We start from the raw sequence: 24701 nt of genomic DNA on the forward strand, positions 1-24701 counted from the left end.
TTTCTCTCTTCCAGTCGTGTAATTATCTACTGCTCAAGGAGGGGAAAGTGTTTCACATTGTTCCACTAATACCCTACTTGTTCTGTACTAAATGGTTATATAAGGGAATAGGCGAAACCTCTGCTACCATGTAAGCCTACAGCGTCCCTTACTGCGGGTGGGGGGAAACATCCCCTAAGTCCCCACCATTCCCCTACCACCAATGGCCGTGCTGGCGGCGTACATAATCGAGAAATTCAAACTAGCATCATCACCAGGACAGCCTGAAAAGAAGCCCGTTACCTCTACCAGCCCTGTTAAATTGCATCACCTCGCCGGGAAGAACTAGCTTAGGTGCTTAGACGACTACAGAGGGGTTGGAGGCTGCCCTGCGTGAGGGAGCGGCAGTATCAAAATGTCGCCCACCTCTAGGTTTCCTCCTCAGGAAAGGAACTCGGCACGCCTGACTCTACCTTTAAAAAAAATTAGCGGGAAATCGCGGGCTCAGTGCCCACGCGAACCACCACCTGCTGTCTCATTAGGGCAGCAGAAAGAACCAACAAGAACTTCTGCCTGCGAACCTCGGAAAAGGCGGGAAATAGCTCCACCGCAGCGGCCAGGAGGGAGGGGCAGAGCGAACCGCGATTTAACCGCGAAATAACGGTCAGCAGCGTCTGCCCGCCAAGCGAGCAAGACCTACATCTCGCGAGATTTCCCTTTACGTCAGTAACAATTCTTACCTGGATTCTTAGAATTTGACATTCTTTACGCTTCTGCTATTGTTAAAGAATGTGAAGAAAACTATTAGGTGCTGTGATAGATTAGGTGCTATGATAGGGCTTCCCTTGTAGCCCAGTCGGTAAAGTATCTGCCTGCAGTGCAGGAGACTGGAGTTCGATCCCTGGGTTGGGAAGATCCCCTGGAGAAGGAAATGCCAACCCACTCCAGGATCCCTGTCTGGAAAATCTCATGGACAGAGGGGCCTGATGGGCTGCAGTCCATGGGGTCGCAAAGAGTCGGGCACGGTTGAGCGACTAACATTTCTTACTTACACTATGGTAGATTGGAACTGAGAGTGAAAAATCTATTTCTGTCCTCCAAGAGTTCACAGTGACAGGAAGGAAACAAGTACAAACAGATAATTATAGCCCAAATAATCACCTAATGGTTGTAAGGGGTCATTGAGACACTTCGAAAGGGAAAATGGCCTTTACAGTGGCTTGGAGTCAGGAGAATCCTTCACGGATGTGCTACTAGTACTGCTTCTATAGAAAGCAGAAAGGGGAAATAAAACTATGGCTAGATAGTGAATACGGGAAGGGGTATTCCTAGCTGAAGGACCGTAGCGCTCGAGTTGTGAGGCGCTCGAGTCGTGAGAAAGATGAGTCCAAGAGAGTGAAACCAAGCAGTGCAGTATAGGTGTGTGAGGACCCAAATGGGAAAATGATGAGACTAGAGACTTAGCAGGTGTGAAGGCATTGCAAAGGCTTTGGGATTTTAGACTTTATGGATGGGAATCTTGAGAGATTTTGAGCAGAAAGGGAGGCATGATCAAGTTCAGAAGAAAATTCGTAGTATGAAAAATGGTTTAGGTTTACGAGACTGGATTAGGGAGACAGTTTTAATAGCCTGCGTGAGTAAGGTACGAAGATCTAAGCTATGACAGAGCCATTAAAGATGAAAATGTGTCAAATGTAAAAGATAATTAGAAAGTAAAATTAATAGGACTTGATGGCTTTTTTAAAGTGAGCAGCAAAAGTCTGAAATGACTGTCTCGTTTCAGGTTTGAGCTACTAGAAGCAATAAATATGGCGCTAGGTACCTAGGTTTGAGCAGTAAGACAATACATTCTGTTTTCAACATACTGACTGTATGCTCTACTTTTCTCCATGTCCTACAGTATAACCGATGCTTTTCCAGAGGACTTTAGTAATAGTTTTAAATAACTCATTTTGTTTTGTGTAACTTTAACCTGTCAGACATAATAGTTTCTGCTAAACTTACATTTTTGAGCTGGGAAAAACATAATTTTTGAGCTAGGAAAAAGTGCAAGAGTTTCATTTTATATGAAAAAGAGTCTGCTGCTACTGCTAAGTCGCTTCAGTCGTGTCCAACTCTGTGCGACCCCATAGACGGCAGCCCGCCAGGCTCCGCCATCCCTGGGATTCTCCAGGCAAGAACACTGGAGTGGGTTGCCATTTCCTTTTCCAGAGCATGCAAGTGAAAAGTGAAAGTGAAGTCGCTCAGTCGTGTCCGACTCTTAGCGACCCCACGGACTGCAGCCTACCAGGCTCCTCCATCCATGGGGTTTTCCAGGCAAGAGTACTGGAGTGGGGTGCCACTGCCTTCTCTGGAAAAAGAGTCTAGGTACCCTAAAAAAGACTAAATACTCCCTTTAAGAGATGGTACCAAAAAAAAAAAAGAGAGAGAGATGATACCAAGAATAAATGCACAAAATTATCCCTGCGGGAAATAGCTGACACATTTAATTAACATATTTAAAAAGTTAAAGGTATAAATTCAATATTCCAAATTTTTTTAAGTTTTGTAACAATGAAATATTCAACTATGGTCTTTTTTCTTATTGAAAACCAAAATGTCATTCCTAGTATTAAATTCAGTTTTATTTACTCAGGTCCAGTCTTTCTAAATAATTGGGCTTCCATATAATTTCTCATTTTTGTGTATTTCACATGAAATGTTTTAATGTTAATCCAGTTCTTATAAGGATTAAAATGTTTGTGGTAAGATTTCAAGTTTTAAGAACTTTAATTTTTTCTGTGAAAGGTGTTAGCAAAAAAGTTAAAATATTGTCTACCAGAATGAGCATTAAATTGTGCTTAATTTCCCAATATATGTTAACATATTTTGTCATTTTAATTTTTCAGTATCTTTCCATGACAAAATTTTAATTGGGACTTATAAAAGATCTGTTTTTTAAAGACATTAAGAAAAAGTAAGAGTTGGACAAAGCTTTGTTCCTTTTTAATAATTTGTAAAATGCTTTAATAGTAATAGGTTTAAAATGTTTAGCCATCAACCTAGCCTTAAGTTCACAAACTGCTTTTATTCTGATTACAACTATTTCCACTAGATAATCTTTTTTATATCTATAAGCAATCAATATATTTTCATTCGATTTTCTGCTAAATGAAAAAAAGATTTTTTTCAGGTAAGAACTGTATTTAGTACTACTCCCTTTTGAAGGGAACATGCAGGAACAATCACCATTGCTTCCTTGGGCACGAATCTTGAAAAGAATCCTAGATGTCCCTCTAGTGGTGGTCCTATATTCCACAAAATTTGATGAGCCCTTGATAATGTCCATTTTACAGCAATATATTGGTGACAGCACTTCTGTTCATGTTTTTCAAATCAATCATGCTATGATGATAAAGTAAACAATCTAGATTTAAGAAGTATAAGACAAACCACAGCGTTATAAAATTTCAGCAGCATGAATACAAATTCCATTTCTCGGAGAGTAAACTAGTCAATTTGGGGTCCTTTGTTTTCCAAATGCTAAGTATTTTTGAGTGGTTGTGATTCAGTGTTCTCAGTTTAGCGAGCCTCCCTATGAGATGAGCAAAATGCTGTAGGTCTTCTGGATGATAAATTTTTGAATATTTGTACAAAATTTGTAAAACTGGTTCCTGTAAATTTTCCACATGTTGCTTATTTTTAAGGCATGGGCGATCTGAAAAACATCATCATATATATTGTAATGAATACTGGAAAATGGTAGAAGATAATTAAGAGCATACAATTTAAAATAATAAAAATAGAAAATACACATTGAACCTTTCCTATATGCCAGATTTTATGCTAGGTAACCTCCTTCTATGCAATGTCTTATTTGAGCTTCATAATACTCTATGAGGGGCTTCCCTGGTGGCTCAGAGGATAAAGCGTCTGCCTACAATGTGGGAGACTCGGGTTGGATCCCTGGGAGAAAGAAGATACCCTGGAGAAGGAAATGGCAACCCACTCCAGTACTCTTGCCTGGAAAATCCTACGGACTGAGAAGCCTAGTAGGCTACAGTCCATGGGGTCACAAAGAGTTGGACATGACTGAGAGTATTTCTTAATGATTAGACAGCATTCATTCATCTAGTCATTGTGCTGGAGATACAGCAGTGAACCTAGGCTAAGTTTCCTGCCCTTATTGAGCTTGTATTTTGGGTCTAGGAGGAGTAGGGGAGAATAGAGACATATACACATTTTAAAAATAAAAATATATGACAAAAATTAAGAGTAGAGGATAAAAATTTAGGGTAGAGGCACAGCAGCTATTTTTTAAAGGCTAATCAGATTTAATATGACACTTAGCAGAGATCCAGGATGGTGAGGGAGGGAGCCATGAAGCTATCTAGAAAGGAGTTTTCCAAGCAGAAAATTTGTCAAGTACAGTAGAATTTGTGGAAGGAGCCTGCTTGAAATTTTCAGGGAACATATGCATCAAAAGCAATGTGGTTGTGCTGATGTTAGCAAAAGGAATAGTTGCAAGCGATATCAGAAAGAACTTTGGCTGTAAATTGTATGAAAGAAAAATCCATTAAAGGATTATGTGCAGAAGAATGACATGATATGGCTTACGTTGTCAAAGAATCATTGTGGCTACTGTATAAAGAATAGATCATAAGGAGGCAAGGGCAGAAATAGGAAAGTGAGTTAGTTTTATTAGGATGGCAGAGACAGTAAAAAGTGGTTGAGTCTAGATCTATTTTGAAGTTAGAGTCAACAAGATTTGTTGCATATTTAATATGGGTATAAGAGTAAAAAAGAAGTGAAGGATGACTTCAAGAATTTTGACTTCTACAACTTAAAGGATTGAGATGCCATTTAGAAGAGATGAGGGAAGAATATAGAAGGATCAGGGAAGCAATCAAGAGTTCACAGGAGGGGGTTAAGTTTTATATCCCTTCTAAACATCAAAATTGAAATCTTGAGTAGGCTATGTAATGGAGCTTCGGGTAGCAGTACAGGTTGGCATATAGTTTGGGAGTTGTCAGCCCCTAGATGGTATTTAAAACTATGAGATGGGATGTAATTTCTAAGGAAGTGGATATAGAAGAGAACTGAGTGTTGGAACATTTTTAACATTTATCAGTGCGGAAGATGATGGGGAATTAACAAAGACAGAAAGAGCAGCTACTGAGGAGGAAAACCAAGAGACTATAATGTCCTGGAAATTAAGTGGAAAAAAATCATGCCAAGAAGGAGGGAGTGATCAATTGAAGCCAAATGAAAAGTGTTCTAAGAAAGAGAAAGCTATCTGCTGTGTTGAAAGTAGCTGATGGATTAAGGAAGATCAGGACTTAACTGATCACTGGAATTCACAATGTCAAATTACTGAAGATCTTGACAAGTTATGGTGGAGGGGACAAAATCTACCTGTATTAGTTTCAGAAGTGAATAAGAAGAGAGACATGGAGGCAGAAATATAAACAGTTCTTAATTTTTAAAAATTTGACTATAATGTAAAACAGAGAAATAGAATAGCTGAAAGGAGATTCAAAGTCAAAAGGCATTTTATTAAGATGCAAGAAATTACAGCATGTTTGTAAGCTGAAAGGAATGCTGTTATAGAGAAGTCAATTTTGATTAAAATTGATATATTTGGGATCAATGAATAATATAATAACCACAAACTTCATGATTTCGTTGCAAACTTAATCCAAACTTTATCACCAAATGTATTTTTACCTGAAAAAAGCACTGTTGTGGCTGCAAGCAGAGTATATTCAGTATTAGCAATAGTAAGCTCACTCATTCTTCTACAGAAGCAATATAGTGTGATAATAAATTCTTCAGCAATACCTATAAAGATTAATATCAAATGTATTTTTGTCAAAACATAGTGCTGACTCATATTGCCATTATCACATTTTCTCAAAGCTGTGTAAGAAGAAAATGAAATCAACCTTCTGAGCAATTTTTTGGTCTGACCAACTTTTTCCATCCAAAATGATATTTTGTGTTACATGTTATATTACCAATCAGCATAATAGAAGAACAGTCTTCATTGCAAAATGTTTCCATGGGATAAATAGCATTTCTAGTACCACTCTAATTGTGATAATTCAGTGAATGATCTAAATGATATAATAGCTTCATAATATCTAAGTAAGTAAGTGTTAGTGCCTCAGTTGTGCCCTACTCTTCGTGCCTAAGTAAGTAAGTAAGTTATTAGTTGCTCAGTCATGCCCAACTCTTTGCGACCCCATGGACTGCAACCCATCAGGCTCCTGTGTCCATGAGATTTTCCAGGCAAGGATACTGGAGTGGGTTGCCATTTCCTTCTCCGGGGGATCTTCCCAGCCCAGGGTTCGAACCAGGGCTCCTGCACTGCAGGCAGATTCTTTACCGACTGAGCTATAAGGGAAGCCCCTCATAGTACATAGTTAAGGGAAAAACATAAAGTCTGCTTTTCAAAAATCTTTATGCAGATAGTAATTTCAATAACTCTAATATCTGTTATCCAGGAAACACTCCCAACAAATGATAGCTTTATAATTTTTATTACTGAAACATGAATCTAGAATAAGAGTTCATACTTTACATAAAAACTATATAGAAGACCCTTCAAAATGTGTTTTCTGTGATGCTATATAAAAAAATCACTTTAAAAAATACAAAAGCTAAAACAAAGAATTGGTATATTACAAACAGCTATTATTGACATACTTATTTGTATATTAACTAGTAAAATTAAAATATAATATGAAAAAATAGTTTAATATTATATAATTTGTTGCTAAATTTAATAATAACTATTAAGATTGAGTTAGTTGGCCCTTTTTATTTTCAGAAGTTGATAAAAAACATTCTTTTTGACTATAAATTTGGGCCACATGAAGGAATATCACTTCCGTTTTTGATCCCTTTGTAATGCAGTCTGATCCTCATTGGTCAGATTTTCAAATCCTTTATGAAAAGATCACATAATTGTTTGAAATAGATAATGAAAAGGTAATTTTCAAGTATAGAATTTAACATTTTTATATTATTTATGATATGAATCCTAACTCTCCCCTTAGAATAATCATGATTCCACATTTAATATTTTAGTGCACTTTCATCAGAACCAGATAATAAGTTCCTATGGCAAAGGCAAATTAAACATAGTTAGTTTAGCCTTGAAGGATTTATTTTCGCAGAGAGTTATCTGTATATGTAAATAGACAGCTATGTTTTGGCCAACAGTTGCTTGATTTCTTTTTTTTTTTTGGTATGGTACAGGAATTTTGTTTATCTAAAAACCAAAACTATTTATTTCCAAAAATAAAATAAAACATACAACCAATCATAGTTTGTCTTAACTCTAAGTCTTTGAAGTCACTTGAATAGTATTTTTAAATATTTATATTTTCATCCACCTGATTGATTAAAGCAAACAAAGTCAACATGTTTTTGAATTTAGAGGCAGTTTTGGTAGAAAACTAAAGGGTTTTGTCTTCTTAAAATGTCACCTTCCTTTAAAACAAGGAACTTTTTAAAAATTACATATTAAATTACTTTAATTTTTTCCAAAGGCAGTGTGATACCTGGAAGTCCCTTGGTGAAATCCACTAACCTCTGTATATGTAAGACTATCCATCAGAGTCGCAGAAAGATCAGTTCAGGATTTGCATATCCCTGCAGCTAACCAACAAAAAAAGAAATACAATTTATAATTTCTTTCTTTCAAATAACTTTAAGTTTTAAACTTTTATGATTATGCTGTTATTTTCTAACATAATTAATTACAAATTATTTCTTGCCATTAATGAACACATACAAATCTTTCTGTTGCTTCTAAAGGAATTGTATATTTTTGATGAGCAGCCACAATGTGTTAATGAGCTGCTGTTCCTCTTGAGTTAGTTCCATGTGCTCCTGAATCTGTAAGAAAATATGGGGGAAAACTATAACGCATACTTATCAAACAAGATATCATCATTAAAGAAACAAGACATTTTATGAGTCTTGCCACTTTTCCAGATCTGGTGGTGGATGATACAAGCTTGTTGTCTACCCCTTTCTCTTCTATTTTGATGTTAGAGCCAAAGCTATTCTTCTGCTTAAATTTCTTTCGAAGTCCATTTGATTTGCATTGGATTTCTGTGAGCAAACCTGTGATATTACAAAATTCACATGAAATGTTTTGGGTACATCAAATACCATCATAAGATTGATGAAAATTGTCTTACATTGTAACACATATGTAATCACAAACCAGTCTTTTCAAAAAGAACCTTTATTTTTTGGTAAGCATGTATAACAGCAGTTAAACTTACTGTTTACATTACTTACTTCTTTTCTTTCCACAACAACTTGCCTACTTAAAACTACAGTCATCCTAGACATAAATTAAAATTAATTTTACATCTCAAAATTATGAATTTAGACCTGTATATGTTAGAGAAATTTCCTCATGATATCTTGGAAGCAACAGAATGTCAATTGAAGAGCAACTACTAATTTAAAATTCTGCTTTTTCTAGATGAATTACATAACTTTAGGTTAACTAAAATAAAAACTCAAGGGTTTCCAATTAGGAAGAAAATATGATTACTGCCAAAGTTAGACAAATACAGTATAGAACAGAGTTTATATAAATAACTACCAAGATTGGTAACTGGTTATTCTAATTGAGCAGTTGCTAGAGAAATAGCTTGAAAGTGAAAGTGAAAGTTGCTCACTCCTGTCTGACTCTTTGCAACCCCATGGACTATACAGTCCATGGAATTCTCCAGGGCAAAACACTGGAGTGGGTAGCCTTTCCCTTCTCCAGGGGATCTTCCCAACCCAGGGATCCCCCTCTTAAATCTAGACAAATATATTATTGAAAAATATGTTCAAAATAACTTAACAGTATAAGTTCCCAGTAAGGTAATAAAAACTAAAACCCTTCTCAAAAAAAAAAGTACACAATGGTACTTACATTCACCTTACATTCTTACTGCCTTACACTTTTTAGTCTGCATTCTTGACATTTTGTCTGCATGTACATGTCCATTTCACAATGACCTCCATTCTTGCAAATGTATACTGCATTCCTGGTGATGCTACATGGAAAAACCCCTAGTAACAAAACAAGAGTTTTAAAAATTTTACTATAAGGTATTTTTTAGCTACTTGTTTTTAATCTTTATCTTAAAGTAATTAAGTTAACTAAGTTGTTTCAATAAAATGTTTTTCCACTCAATAGAAAAGTTTGGTTTAATATGCATTTATCAGGATAATTGTTTTAATCATCTCCTGTTTGATATATTTTATTCCTTGTTTATTCCTGACAATAATCTATCTGGAAATTAAGCTAAATAACCCAAACACATTAAACCAATTCCCTATTTTTATGGTTATATCATCTAAAAGCATTTTAAAAACTGTATCTTAGAGAATATCATGATTCTTACATTGTAACATATTACATTGACACATCACTCAAGGTTGCCTAGAAGGAATGTGTGCTGACGTAAAATAAAACTATAAGAAAAGCCTCTCTTTTTCTCTCCTCGCATTGCTACCTCAACTCATAAAGGAAGAGATGCTCTTCCAAACTTACCCGTCTTTACTTTTCTAGCACTTCTCCAGATGAGATAATGCTGCTAACTTATCTAGTCCAAGATGTTGAATGAGCAGTTTTGTGTGTGTGCGTGTGTGTGTGTATGCACGCGCGTGTGTGTCAAGGAGTGGGCGGAGATTCTACATTTTCCTAAATCAATGCATAGCAATCTCTTTCCATTTCCTCTTTCATTTCCCATTCCTATGTAATAATCCCTGCTATCTTCCTTTTATTCCATTCCAAGCAGTGAAGTTGATGAGACTAGTCAATATCCTTCTTAGTAGCCTGCCATATTCTTTCTGCAGACACACTTGAGAGTGGGAGTTTCATGACTTAGATTCAGCAAAGGGACTAGAAAGCCCAGCTTAGGTTTCCAGAACTGTGCCTCATTCTTCAAATTAGTTTTAACACCTGTTGTTGTTCAATCTTCATGGACTTGTAGTCCACCACACTCCTCTGTCTTTGGGGTTTTCCAGGCAAGAACACTGAAGTGGGCTGCCATTTCTTTCTTTAGGGGTCTTCTCTACCCAAGAGAACCCACATATCCTGCATTAGGAGGCAGATTCCTTACCACTGAGCCACCAGAGAAGTCCCAGTTTTAACAGCAAGGCCCTGCATTTTAAGATGAAGCAAATACTGGCCCAGCTATTCGTCTTTTCATAAAGCTAGTACCTCTTTTCCCTTGGTCTTTGTTTGGCTATTCTTTGCAGGAAGTGAGTGTAAGATTCCAACCATAAGACTTTACCTTGAACTAAGATGTTTACTACTGCAGTATTGATCTAATCATTTCTAGGTTCTGTGCCAATATTGCTTTGTGAATAAAAAATATAGAAGTGCTTCAAAACTTCATCAAAGACTATTTTACTCTTTGAAAATGCCATTGTCAGTGATAATCTTCACTTGCCGATCTCCTATTTGTTTTCAAGAAAAGCATTCCTAAAAAATAGAATAGATAGAATCTTAGAAGTCATTTAATTGAAATTTCCTCCTAATTCAAGAATTATACCAGCCACATGAGAAAATGTAATAGTTAACATTCAGATCTTTTTAGAAGACATTTTTGTATTCTAACATCAGATTTACCTAGGAACACGGAAACTTTCTGTCACATAAATATTTTGAAGTTTAATTGTAAAAGTCTTCACAAAGTTTTTTAAAAATTCAAAACTTCATTAAATTCCATTTTCATGTCTTTGACCCTACAGATTGATCACTTTAAATATCTCAATGGTTCTCCTTGGTTTTATTTTTCACAATTTAAAAAGTATTCCTACATGCTTAAAATTTCATAACTCTTCAGTGAATGCTAGGATTAAAGTTTTGACTTGATCCTTACCATTACAGCCTTCACAAGTAAGTGCATTGTAATGATATCCTGATGTTTTATCACCAGAAACTACACAATGTTCTTCCTGGCCCTTAATACAAATGGAAGAATAAGTTATTCTGGACCTTTTCATCCCAGGGTAACAATCTTCAGCATCATGGGCAACCACATAAGTGGATTTATTTAATTCACAGGAAAAAAGTCCATACTCTCCACCACTGAACTGTGGATTCAAGCTGTAAGTGTTGAAATGACTTTGCCAAGCTTGGGACTGTAGAGTTGGACGAAACACTACAGCTGAAAATCCACGTTCTGCTGCTAGTAATTGATTTGTTCTGGCAGATCTAGTTGCTGTTGTTGTTTTTTTAAATGCACACAAATATAAAAAAAGGAGGAAAATGCTGAAAGTCAAGTTCATAATAACTTCCAATTTCAAAGTTTTACACTCAAAGAACAGAGTTAGTTCATCATATTCACCACATCCCAGGAACTTGCTGTCTAGCATGAGAACAGACAGTAATCTGAATGTCTGTGCATGAAAAATGCCCCCAGCTTTTGAGTATTTTGTGTGATGAATAAAAATTTTTCAGTGCAACCAGATCAATAAAGAGATGAATTAATAAATTATTTTACCCGCCAAAAAAAATTAAAATACAATTTTACCAGCTATATGGTGCTTCAAACAAAAAAGAAATTTGTTTAAACTCACTCAATATACCTTAACACTCTACTCCATCATTTGTAGACCTGATTTAAAGTGCTACTTTCTTTTCTGTTTTGTTGTCTAGTAATTCAATCATCTGGGGATAAACTCACCTACCTCACAGGGTGACTGTAAGAATGAAATGAAATGTGACATGCAAAAGCACATATAAAATACAAAATTACACTCAATGAATATCTTTACTATTATTATCAGAAGCTCCCAAACACCAACTTACTTTCTGTTTTCAGGAGGATTACTGAAAAAAAAAATCCAGAAAATTGACTCCAAAAATACCTAGGAACATTATTTGCTCTATGTATCTATCTAATAATATTTGTACTTTTCCTTGTGCAAAATCACAAGGTGATTAGAATTACTCTTAACCTCAAAATTCTACCGCCAAAATTGGTAAACAGTATAATTTCTATTAATTCATATAAATAATTTCCAATCTCATAGCAACCAACCGAATGTAAAGTGTTGAATGAATACCAATGACATCCTGATATAAGAAGAAAATTTAGGAGTAAAAAGAATGTAACTTTTATTTTTTTAAAGAAGAGGGTCCTTCTTGGCTGAGTATCAAAAGGCTACATAAAACTGGCTGATGTTCCATTGGCATGGAAATCAGACTTTAAAGTATAATAGAAAATTGTATTTTAAAGTTAATTAATATTATAATCTTGGTCTTTTTGGAGAAAAATCCTATTCTCTCTTACATTCTGTTTTCTATTTCTTTCCCTTTGATAAAAATCTTATACTAAGATTAAAGTTTCAAGTACATTGAATAGCTCTGAAATACATTTCTCTGAACTACATTTTCTAAATTGCATGTGAACAAGCTTCTTTTAATCCCTAAGAATAACATAATTTGTACGTTAGTTCTGTTTTTAAAAATTGAATACAATTTTAGACTATTGTGCTTTTTCTTCTTTACATTTGATTCTGGCTTACAACATTTTGTTATTTCTGATTTTTTTAATTAATTATATTCTCTGAAGCGACGTCGCTCAGTCGTGCCCCACTCTTTGCGACCCCGTGGACTGTAGTTTACGAGTCTCCTCTATCCATGGAATTTTTCCAGGCAAGAGTACTGGAGTGGGTTGCCATTTCCTTCTCCAGGGGATCTTCCCGACCCAGGGATCGATCGAACCCAGGTCTCCTGCATTGCAAGCAGACGCTTTACAGTCTGAGCCACCAGGGAAGCCCTAGTAGGGAGTAATTGAAATTCTTTGGTTCATTTACCAATTTCTTTATAAAAACTATGGTTAAGAAACTATTAAACTCCTAGAGGAAAACAAAGGCAAGACAATCCGTGAAGTAAACCACAGCAGGATCCTCTATGACCCACCTCCCAGAATATTGGAAATAAAAGCAAAAATAAACAAATGGGACCTAATTAAAATTAAAATCTTCTGCACAACAAAGGAAATTATAAGCAAGGTGAAAAGACAGCCTTCAGAATGGGAGAAAATAATACCAAATGAAGCAACTGGCAAAGAATTAATCTCAAATATACAAGCAACTCCTCCAGCTCAATTCCAGAAAAACAAACGACCCAATCAAAAAATGGGCCAAAGAACTAAATAGACATTTCTCCAAAGAAGACATACAGATGGCTAACAAACACATGAAAAGATGCTCAACATCACTCATTATCAGAGAAATGCAAATCAAGACCACAATGAGGTACCATTTCACACCAGTCAGAATGGCTGCGATCCAAAAGTCTACAAGCAATAAATGCTGGAGAGGGTGTGGAGAAAAGGGAACACTCTTAGACTGTCGGTGGGAATGCAAACTAGTACAGCCACTATGGAGAACAGTGTGGAGATTCCTGAAAAAACTGGAAATAGAACTGCCTTATGACCCAGCAATCCCACTGCTGGGCACACACACTGAGGAAACCAGAACTGAAAGAGACACGTGTACCCCCATGTTCATCGCAGCACTGTTTATAATAGCCAGGACATGGAAGCAACCTAGATGTCCATCAGCAGATGAATGGATAAGAAAGCTGTGGTACATGAACACAATGGAATATTCAGTTCAGTTCAGTCACTCAGTTGTGTCCAACTCTTTGCAACCCCATGAATCACAGCACCAGGCCTCCCTGTCCATCACCAACTCCCGGAGTTCACTCAAATTCATGTCCATCGAGTCAGTGATGCCATCCAGCCATCTCATCCTCTGTCGTCCCCTACTCCTCCTGCCCCCAATCCCTCCCAGCATCAGAGGCTTTTCCAATGAGTAAACTCTTCACATGAGGTGGCCAAAGTACTGGAGTTTCAGCTTTAGCATCACTCCTTCCAAAGAACACCCAGGACTGATCTCCTTTAGAACGGACTGATTGGATCTCCTTGCAGTCCATGGGACTCTCAAGAGTCTTCTCCAACACCACAGTTCAAAAGCATCAGTTCTTCGGCGCTCAGCTTTCTTTATAGTCCAACTCTCACATCCATACATGACCACTGGAAAAACCACAGCCTTGACTAGACGGACCTTTGTTGGCAAAGTAATGTCTCTGCTTTTCAATATGATATCTAGGTTGGTCATAACTTTTCTTCCAAGGAGTAAGCGTCTTTTAATTTCATGGCTGCAGTCACCATCTGCAGTGATTTTGGAGCCCCAAAAAATAAAGTCTGTCACTGTTTCCACTGTTTCCCCATCTATTTCCCATAAAGTGATGGGACTAGATGCCATGATTTTCTTTTTCTGAATGTTGAGCTTTAAGCCAACTTTTTCACTCTCTTTCACTTTCATCAAGAGGCTTTTTAGTTCCTCTTCACTTTCTGCCCATAAGGGTGGTGTCATCTGCATATCTGAGTTTATTGATATTTCTCCTGGCAATCTTGATTCCAGCTTGTGCTTCTTCCAGGCCAGCGTTTCTCATGATGTACTCTGGATAGAAGTTAAATAAGCAAGGTGACAATATACAGCCTTGGCATACTCCTTTTCCTATTTGGAACCAGTCTGTTTTTCCATGTCTGTTGCTTCCTGACCTGCATATAGATTTCTCAAGAGGCAGGTCAGGTGGTCTGGGATTCCCATCTCTTTCAGAATTTTCCACAGTTTATTGTGATCCACACAGTCAAAGGCTTTTGGGCATAGTCAATAAAGCAGAAATAGATGTTTTTCTGGAACTCTCTTGCTTTTTCCATGATCCTGCGGATGTTCGCAATTTGATCTCTGGTTCCTCTGCCTTTTCTAAAACCAGCTTGAACATCTGGAAGTTCACGGTTCACGTATTGCTGAAGCCCGGCTTGGAGAATTTTAAGCATTACTTTGCTAGCGTGTGAGATGAGTGCAATTGTGCAGTAGTTTGAGCAATCTTTGGCATTGCTTTTCTTTGGGATTGGAATGAAAACTGACCTTTTCCAGTCCTGTGGCCACTGCTGAGTTTTCCAAATTTGCTGGCATATTGAGTGCAGCACTTTCACAGCATCATCTTTCAGGATTTGAAATAGCTTCACTAGAATTCCATCACCTCCACTAGCTTTGTTCATAGTGATGCTTTCTAAGGCCCACTTGACTTCACATTCCAGGATGTCTGGCTCTAGGTGAGTGGTCACACCATCGTGATTATCTGTGTCATGAAGATCTTTTTTGTATAGTTCTTCTGTGTATTCTTGCCACCTCTTCTTAATATCTTCTGCTTCTGTTAGATCCATACCATTTCTGTCCTTTATTGAGCCCATCTTTGCATGAAATGTTCCCTTGGTATCTCTAATTTTCTTGAAGACATCTCTAGTCTTTCCCATTCTATTGTTTTCCTCCATTTCTTTGCATTGATCACTGAGGAAGGTTTTCTTATCTCTCCTTGCTAGTCTTTGGAACTCTGCATTCAGATGCTTATATCTTTCCTTTTCTCCTTTGCCTTTCACTTCTCTTCTTTTCACATCTATTTGTAAGGCCTCCTCAGACACCCATTTTGCTTTTTTGCATTTCTTTTCCATGGGGATGATCTTGATCCTTGTCTCCTGTACAATGTCACGAACCTCATTCCCTAGTTCATCAGGCACTCTATCAGATCTAGTCCCTTAAATCTATTTCTCACTTCCACTGTATAATCATAAGGGATTTGATTTAGGTCATACCTGAATGGTCTAGTGGTTTTCCCTACTTTCTTCCATTTTAGTCTGAATTTGGCAACAAGCCGTTCATGATCTGAGCCACAGTCAGCTCCTGATCTTGTTTTTGCTGACTGTATAGAGCTTCTTCATCTTTGGCTGCAAAGAATATAATCAATCTGATTTCGGTGTTGACCATCTGGTGATGTTCATGTGTTGAGTCTTCTTTTGTGTTGTTGGAAGAGGGTGTTTGCTATGACCAGTGTGTTCTCTTGGCAAAACTCTATTAGGCTTTGCCCTGCTTCATTCCGTACTCCAAGGCCAAATTTGCCTGTTATTCTAGGTGTTCTTGATTTCCTACTTTTGCATTCTAGTCTCCTATAATGAAGGACATTTTTGGGGGGTGTTAGTTCTAAAAAGTCTTATAGATCTTCATAGAACCGTTCAACTTCAGCTTCTTCAACTTTACTGGTTGGGGCATAGACTCGGATTACTGTGATGAATGGCTTGCCTTGGAAACGAACAGAGATCATTCTGTCATTTTTGAGATTGCATCCAAGTGCTGCATTTCAGACTCTTTTGTTGCCCATGATGGCTTCTCCATTTCTTCTAAGGAATTCCTGCCTGCAGTAGTAGATATAATGGTCATCTGAGTGAAATTCACCCATTCCAGTCCATTTTAGGTAGCTGATTCCTAGAATGTTGACGTTCACCCTTGCCATCTCCTGTTTGACCACTACCAATTTGCCTTGATTCATGGACCTAACATTCCAGGTTCCTATGCAATATTGCTCTTTATAGCATCGGACCTTGCTTCTATCACCAGTCACATCCACAGCTGGGTATTGTTTTTGCTTTGGCTCCATCCCTTCATTCTTTCTGGAGTTATTTCTCCACTGATCTCCTGTAGCATATAGGGCACCTAATGACCTGGGGAGTTCCTCTTTCAGTATGATATCATTTTGCCTTTTCATACTGTTCATGAGGTTCTCAAGGCAAGAATACTGAAGTGTTTTCCCATTCCCTTCTCCAGTGGACCACATTCTGTCAGGCCTCTCCACCATGACCCACCCGTCTTGGGTGGCCCCACAGGGCATTGCTTAGTTTCACTGAGTTAGACAAGACTGTGGTCCTAGTGTGATTAGACTGACTAGTTTTCTGTGATTATGGTTTCAATGGGTCTGCCCTCTGATGCCCTCTTGCAACACCTACCGTCTTACCTGGGTTTCTCTTACCTTGGACTCTTCACGGCTGCTCCAGCAAAGCACAGCCACTGCTCCTTACCTTGGATGAGGGGTATCTCCTCACCACCACCCCTCCTGACCTTGAACGTGGAGTAGCTCCTGTCAGCCCTCCTGCGCCCAGGCAGCCACCACTCCGTGGACTTGGGTAGCTCCTCCCAGCTGCGGCCCCAGGCCTCAGGCGTGGGTAGCTCCTCTTGGCCACTCCTGCGCTGTTGCAGCCTGGCATTCATGGCCGCCGCCCCTGACCTCAGACACGGGGTAGCTCCTCTCGGCTACTCCTGCTGAGGAAGTGGAATATTACTCAGCCATACATTTGAAATAGTTCTAATGAGGTGGATGAAACTGGAGCCTATTGTACAGAGTGAAGTAAGCCAGAAAGAAAAACACCAGTACAGTATACTCACGCAAATATATGGAATTTAGACAGAAGGTAACGATAACCCTGTATGCGAGACAGCAAAAGAGACACAGATGTATTGAACCGTCTTTTGGAGTCTGTGGGAGAGGGCGAGGGCAGGATGATATGGGAGAATGGCATTGAAACATGTAAAATATCACATGTGAAACGAATTGCCAGTCCAGGTTTGATGCATGATACAGGGTGCTCAGGGCTGGTGCACTGGGATGACCCTGAGGGATGGGATGGGGGAGGAGGTGGAAGGGGGGTTCAGGATGGGGAACACATGTACACTCATGGCGGATTCAAGTCAATGTATAACAAAACCAATACAATATTGTAAAGTAAAATTAATTAGCTAATTTTAAAAATTCTGGTTAACCATAATTCCCACAAAAAATGTTTTATTAACTATCATACTGTAGCTTTTTGTCACCTACCATAGTGCTGCACTGGCTCAGCCAGAGGATAGATGCAGTGACATAAGTACTGGCCATTCTCTGACCAATTTCCACTTTTTCATGAGAGGATGTTAACATAGTAATCAAAAACTTTGTAGACTTTTTGAAAGTATGATTATCAAATCAGTATGATAATACTGATTTGAAAATTAAAGAATTTACCAAACATTATACGTGAGACATTTATATTTACTCTTTAACTGGAAGAATATTGATTTTTCATATCTCCATGTATCAATTATTTAATTCTTACAATTTCTTATTGCTCAGCTCTTTAAAATAATTTAAATCTTGGTAATAATCATTATAGCTCTTGAAAAGGTACCAAGCTTTAGAGTTAGACTTCATACACTGACCCATACATATGGTTCATTTTTACACCTCTCTGAACCTTAATCTCCTCATTGAGAAATAGTGAAATATACCTAGCAAAGTTTTTGGACAGTTTAATTAGTGTGTTTAAAATTCAGCACAGTTCTTGACTTAGTAACTGAGTCCTATTATTATTATTCTAATAGTTTCAATAGATCTCAGTATTTTAAATTTAGACTTAGGTAGGAAGAAAAAGTACATTCTTTCATGAAGAAAATTAAACAGTAGGAAAAGAATGGCTTTCATAGCACTTTATTTAATCTTCTAAGTCCTTTGTAAATATTTTTCATAGTACTATGATATGCTAAACATTAAAATATTAATTTTGGTTCTATTTGATTAATGAAAATAACTTTTTATTATTGAAAAGAGAAGTGTTTTATTTTTAATAGTAAAGACTAAAGATCATAAGCTGTTATGAGAAAAAATTATTCAAAATTTAAGACTATCCTTATGGAGAAAGCTATTTTTGTTATTTCTTAGGGAGGAACTCCAAAAACAATGCATCTTTGAATAGACTTACACAGGAAATCACAGTTAAAGAAACTGGAAAATAAAGGTCACTCTAGAGTCCATGATATTTTATAGGTTTATCCTATCTATTAGAAGGTAAAGACTGTTTTCACCTTTTAAAAGAACCAAAAAAGAAGAAAATGGGTTTTAAATCATACCAAAATACATACATGGCAAACTTCTGAGGTAGCTTCTGAGATTATGTTGAAATTTGTTTTACTTAGATTTAGTTCTTATATGATGGTGTCATTGCCAAGGTTTCTACTTTCATGAAAATGCTTAAAATAGTAATATCTCTAAAATTTGTCTTCTGTATTATTTAATAGGCTCTAGGTTCCTTTTGGGGGGCTCCAAAATCACTGCAGATGGTGATTGCAACCATGAAATTAAAAGACGCTTACCCCTTGGAAGGAAAGTTATGACCAATCTAGACAGCATATTAAAAAGCAGAAATATTACTTTGCCAACAAAGTACATCTAGTCAAGGCTATGGTTTTTCCAATGGTCATGTATGGATGTGAGAGTTGGACTGTGAACCAAGCTGAGCACCGAAGAATTGATGCTTTTGAACTGTGGTGCCGGAGAAGACTCTTGAGAGTCCCTTGGACTGCAAGGAGATCCAACCAGTCCATCCTAAAGGAGATCATTCCTGGGTGTTCATTGGAAGGACTGATGCTGAGGCTGGAACTCCAATACTTTGGCCACCTCATGCAAAGAGTTGACTCATTGGAAAAGACTCTGATGCTGGGAGGGATTGGGGGCAGGAGGAGAAGGGGACGACAGAGGATGAGATGGCTGGATGGCATCACCGACTCGATGCATATGACTTTGGATGAACTCCGGGAGTTGGTGATGGACAGGGAGGCCTGGCGTGCTGTGATTCATGGGGTCACAAAGAGTTGGACACAACTGAGCGACTGAACTGAACTGAACTGAACTGAGGTTCCTTTAAAAGTACTTGAATCTCCCACTCTGATAGCATAGTAGCAGTCCCCTGGAGAAAGAAATGACATTCCACTCCAGTATTCTTACCTGGAGAATTCCCATGGACAGAGGAGCCTGGCAGGCTACAGTCCATGACTAAGTGACTGAGTACAGAAGAGGAAGTACTGAATGGTACAGGTGAAGCAAAAGTGATGTCCCCAAATAGTTGCACTTTCTTTTTTATTTTATTTATTTACTTGTTTATTTCATAATTTTTGGCTGTGCTGGGTCTTCATTGCTGCATGGGCTTTTTTCTAGTTGCAGCAAGAGAGGGCTACTCTCTAGTTGCCGTGCACAGGCTTCTCATTGGGCTTCCCTCATCGCTCAGCTGGTAAAGAACCCACCTGCCATGCAGGAAACCCCAGTTCAATTTCTAGGTCAGGAAGATCCCCTGGAGAAAGGATAGGCTACCCACTCGAGTTTTCTTGGGCTTCCCTTGTGGCTCAGCTGGTAAAGAATCCACCCACAATGTGGGAGACCTGGGTTCGATCCCTGGGTTGGGAAGAACCCCTGGAGAAAGGAAAGGCTACCCACTCCAGTATTCTGGCCTGGAGAATTCCATGGACTATACAGTCCATGGGTCGCAAAGAGTCGGACACAACTGAGCTACTTTCACCACCATCTCTTGTTGCCGAAGACAGACTCTGGGGCATGCAGCCTTCAACAGTGGCAGCACACGGGCTCAGGAGTTGTGGTGACCAGGCTCTATAGCACAGGCTCAATAGTTGTGGCACATGAGCCTAGTCTCTCCTCGGCATGTGGATCTTCCAGGATCAGGGATCAAACCCGTGTATCCTGCATTGGCAGACAGACTCTCTACCACTGAGCCACCAAGGAAGCCCAAGTGCACTTTCAGTATGAAGTTTTCCTTGAAAAGTAAGGACTAAAATCAGTAAGATCAGTCAGTATTACAACAGGTTTATTGGCTCTCCATATAAAAAGGATTCTAAATACCATCAGTTTAATTTGTGTCATAGTTTTTAGCAATAATCCTGTTTAGTTCTTTCCAAACTTCTCTTTGAGTCTAAATTCCATTTTAGAAAATTCCAAACAAATATGAAAACTTAAAGTTGTTAGCCTTCTTTTAAAATTATTGCTTTTAGCATTAGGCTTCAGATAACATCAAATATCTGAAAAGTAAAAAGCATTTGATACTCCTCTTCTAGCTGAGCAAAATTTCATTTAAGAAGTGATATAGAATAAATCGGAGATAGCACATTAAAACAGACTGATAACATCCTGGCAAATTCACACATAAGTATCTTACAGCAACGCCCCTGTTAGGTTTCAAATCACAAATAGCAATGTTCTCAAACTAAGTCCTTCCAATACTGATAAATAAATGCCCTCAAACATTTTCTAAAGCAGAAATGTTTTATCAGTTTATGGAATACAGGTGCACCTCAGCAATATTGCAAGACTGATTCCAGACCCTTGAAATTAAGCAAATATCACAATAATGCAAGTCACATACATTTTTTTATTGCCTAGTGCATACTGAAACTTAGTTTATCCTGCAGCCTACTAAGAATGAGATAGCATTTTGTTTTTAAAAATACCTTATTAAAAAACACTTTATTTTTTTAAAAAAGTAATCATCTGAGCCTTTAGAGAGTCATAATCTTTTAACCGGTGAAGAGTCTTGCCTCAGTGTTATTCGCTGCTGACTGGTCAGGGTGGAGGTTGCTAAAGATTGGAGTGGAGATTGGCAATATCTTAAAATAAGACAACTATGAAGTTACCCACATTGATTGATTCTTCCTTTCAAGAGTGATTTCTCTGCAGCATGCGCTGCTGTTTCATAGCAGTTTACACACAGTTGAACTTCTTTCAAAATTGGAATAAATCTTGCAAGCCTTGCCAGTGCTTTATCAGCAAGGTTTACTTAATATTCCTTTGTTGTCGTTTCAACAACTTTCATAGCATCTTCACCAGGGGTGGCTTCCATCTCAAGAAACCACTTTCTTTGCTCTTCCATAAGAGGCAACTCCTCATCCATTCATGTTTTATCATGAAATTGCAGCAATTCAGTCATCTTCATGCTTGACTTCTAATTCTAGTTCTCTTGCTATTTCCACAACAATAGCAGTTTCTTCCTCTATTGAAGTTTTGAACCTGGGATCAACTCCCTCCAAACTCCTGTTAATGTTGGTATTTTGACCCATGACTCATGAATGTTCTCAGTGGGATCTAAAAAGGTGAATCCCCATCAGAAGATGTTCAAGTTACTTGGCTTAGATCCATCAGAGTAATCACCATCTGTGGCAGCTATAGACTTATAAAATGTATTTCTTAAATAAGAAATTTCTTAATAAGATTTGAAAGTTAAAGCCATGGGCTACAGAATGGATGTTGTATTAGCAGGCATAAGAAGAACATTAAACTGATTGTACATCTCCATTAGAACTCTTGAGTGACCAGGTACATTGTCAATGACCAATAATGTTTTGATTCTTTACTTCTGAGCAGTAAATTTCAACAATATAGCTAAAATATACAGTAAATCATGTTGTAAACATGAAAATTCTTAAAGAGATAGGAATATCAGACCACTTTAACTGTCTCCTGAGAAACCTATATGCAGGTCAAGATCAACAGTTAGAACCAGACATGGAACAACAGACTGCTTTCAAATTGGGAAAAGAGTACAAATTGTCACACTGCTTATTTAACCTATATGCAGAGTACGTCATGCAAAATGCAGAGCTGGATGAATCACAAGCTGGAATCAAGATTGCCAGGAGAGGCTGCTCTGGTGATCCAGTGGTTAAGAATCTGCCTGCCAATGCAGGGAAATGGGTTTGATCCCTGCTCCGGGAAGATTCCACATGCCGCAGAGCAACTAACCTATGGGCCACAACTATTGAGCTTGTGCTCTAGAGCCCAGGAGCCCCAACTACTAAGCCCATGTCCCGCAACTACTGAAGCCTGTGCTCCACGAGAGGAGCCATCACAGTGAGAAGTCATGCACTGCAACTAGAGAGTAGCCCTTCCTTGCCACAACTAGAGAAAAGCCAGTGCAGCAATGAAGACAAAGCACAGCCATAAATAAATAATAAAATATCTATTTAAAAATTAGGATATTAAAAAAAAAAGATTGCTGGGAGAAATATCAACAACCTCAGATAAGCAGATGATACCACAATAATGGCAGAAAGTGAAGAGGAACTTTTCATACTGTTCCTCACCAACCATCTCATCCTCTGTCATCCCCTTCTCCTCCTGCCCTCAGTCTTTCCCAGCATCAGGATCTTTTTCCAATGAGTCAGCTCTTCACATCAAGTGGCCAAAGTATTGGGGTTTCAGCTTCAACATCAGTCCTTCCAATGAACACCAAGGACTGATCTCCTTTAGGATGGACTGGTTGGATCTCCTTGCAGTCCAAGGGACTCTCAAGAGTCTTCTCCAACACCACAGTTCAAAAGCATCAGTTCTTCGGCGCTCAGCTTTCTTTATAGTCCAACTCTCACATCCATACATGACCACTGGAAAAACCATAGTCTTGACTAGACGGATCTTTGTTGGCAAAGTCTCTGCTTTTTAATATGCTGTCTAGGTTGGTCATAACTTTCCTTCCAAGGAGTAAGCGTCTTTTAATTTCATGGCTGCAATCACCATCTGCAGTGATTTTGGAGCCCCGAAAAATAAAGTCAGCCACTGTTTCCACTGTTTCCCCATCTATTTCCCATAAAGTGATGGGACCAGATGCCATGATCTTAGTTTCCTGAATGTTGAACTTTAAGCCAACTTTTTCTGCTCTCCTCTTTCACTTTCATCAAGAGGCTCTTTAGTTTTTCTTCACTTTCTGCCATAAGGGTGGTGTCATCTGCATATCTGAGGTTATTGATATTTCTCCCAGCAATCTTGATTCCAGTTTGTGCTTCCTCCAGGCCAGCATTTCTCATGATGTACTCTGCATATAAGTTAAATAAGCAGGGTGACAATATACAGCCTTGGCATACTCCTTTTCCTATTTGGAACCAGTCTGTTGTTCCATGTCCAGTTCTAACTGTTGCTTCCTGACCTGCATACAGATTTCTCAAGAGGCAGGTCAGGTGGTCTGGTATTTCCATCTTTTGAAGAATTTTCCAGTTTGTTGTGATCCACACAATCAAAGGCTTTGGCATAGTCAATAAAGCCAAAGTAGATGTTTTTCTGAAACTTTCTTGCTTTTTCAATGATCCAACAGATGTTGGCAATTTGATCTCTGGTTCCTCTGCCTTTTCTAAATCCAGCTTGAACATCTGAAAGTTCACGGTTCACGTACTGTTGAAGCCAGGCTTGGAGAATTTTGAGCACTACTTTGCTAGCGTGTGAGACGCGTGCATTTGTGCAGTAGTTTGAACATTCTTTGGCACTGCTTTTCTTTGGGATTGGAATGAAAACTGACCTTTTCCAGTCCTGTGGCCACTGCTGAGCTTTCCAATGGACATGGGTTTGGGTGGACTCTGGGAGTTGGTGATAGACAGGGAGGCCTGGCGTGCTGCAGTTCATGGGGTCACAAAGAGTCGGACATGACTGAGCGACTGAAATGAACTGAACTGAACTGCAGAGGAACTAAAGAGCCCCTTGATGAAAGTGAAAGAGGAGAGTGAAAAAGCTGGCTTAAAACTCTACATTCAAAAACTAAGATCATGGCATCCAGTCCCATCACTTCATGACAAATAGAAGGTGAGAAAGTGGAAACAGTGACAGATGTTATTTTCTTGGGCTCCAAAATCACTGCAGCCATGAAATTAAAAGATGCTTGCTCCTTGGAAGGAATGCTATGGCAAACCTGACAATGTATTAAAAAGCAGAGACATCATTTTGCTGACAAAGGTCTATATGGTCAAAACTATGATCTTTCCAGTAAGTCATGTACAGATGTGAGAGTTGGACCATAAACAAGGCTGAGCGTCAAAGAATTGATGTTTTCAAACTGTGGTGCTGGAGAAGATTCTTGAGAGTCCCTCGGACAGCAAGGAGTCAAACCACTCAATCCTAAAGGAAATCAACCCTGAATATTCACTGGAAGGACTGATGCTGAAGCTGAAACTCCAATACTTCAGCCACCTCATGTAAAGAACTGATTCATTGGAAAACATCCTGATGCTGG

At 38.3% G+C, this 24701-nt stretch overlaps 1 pseudogene; it reads right to left on the reverse strand.

Moving 5' to 3' along the window:
- Positions 1-6755: 6755 nt before the first annotated feature.
- Positions 6756-24701, reverse strand: part of LOC138069333 (bile acid receptor-like) — a 31960-nt pseudogene continuing 14014 nt past the window's right edge.

Source organism: Capricornis sumatraensis, chromosome 2, assembly GCF_032405125.1.
Source record: "Capricornis sumatraensis isolate serow.1 chromosome 2, serow.2, whole genome shotgun sequence".
NCBI lineage: Eukaryota > Metazoa > Chordata > Mammalia > Artiodactyla > Bovidae > Capricornis > Capricornis sumatraensis.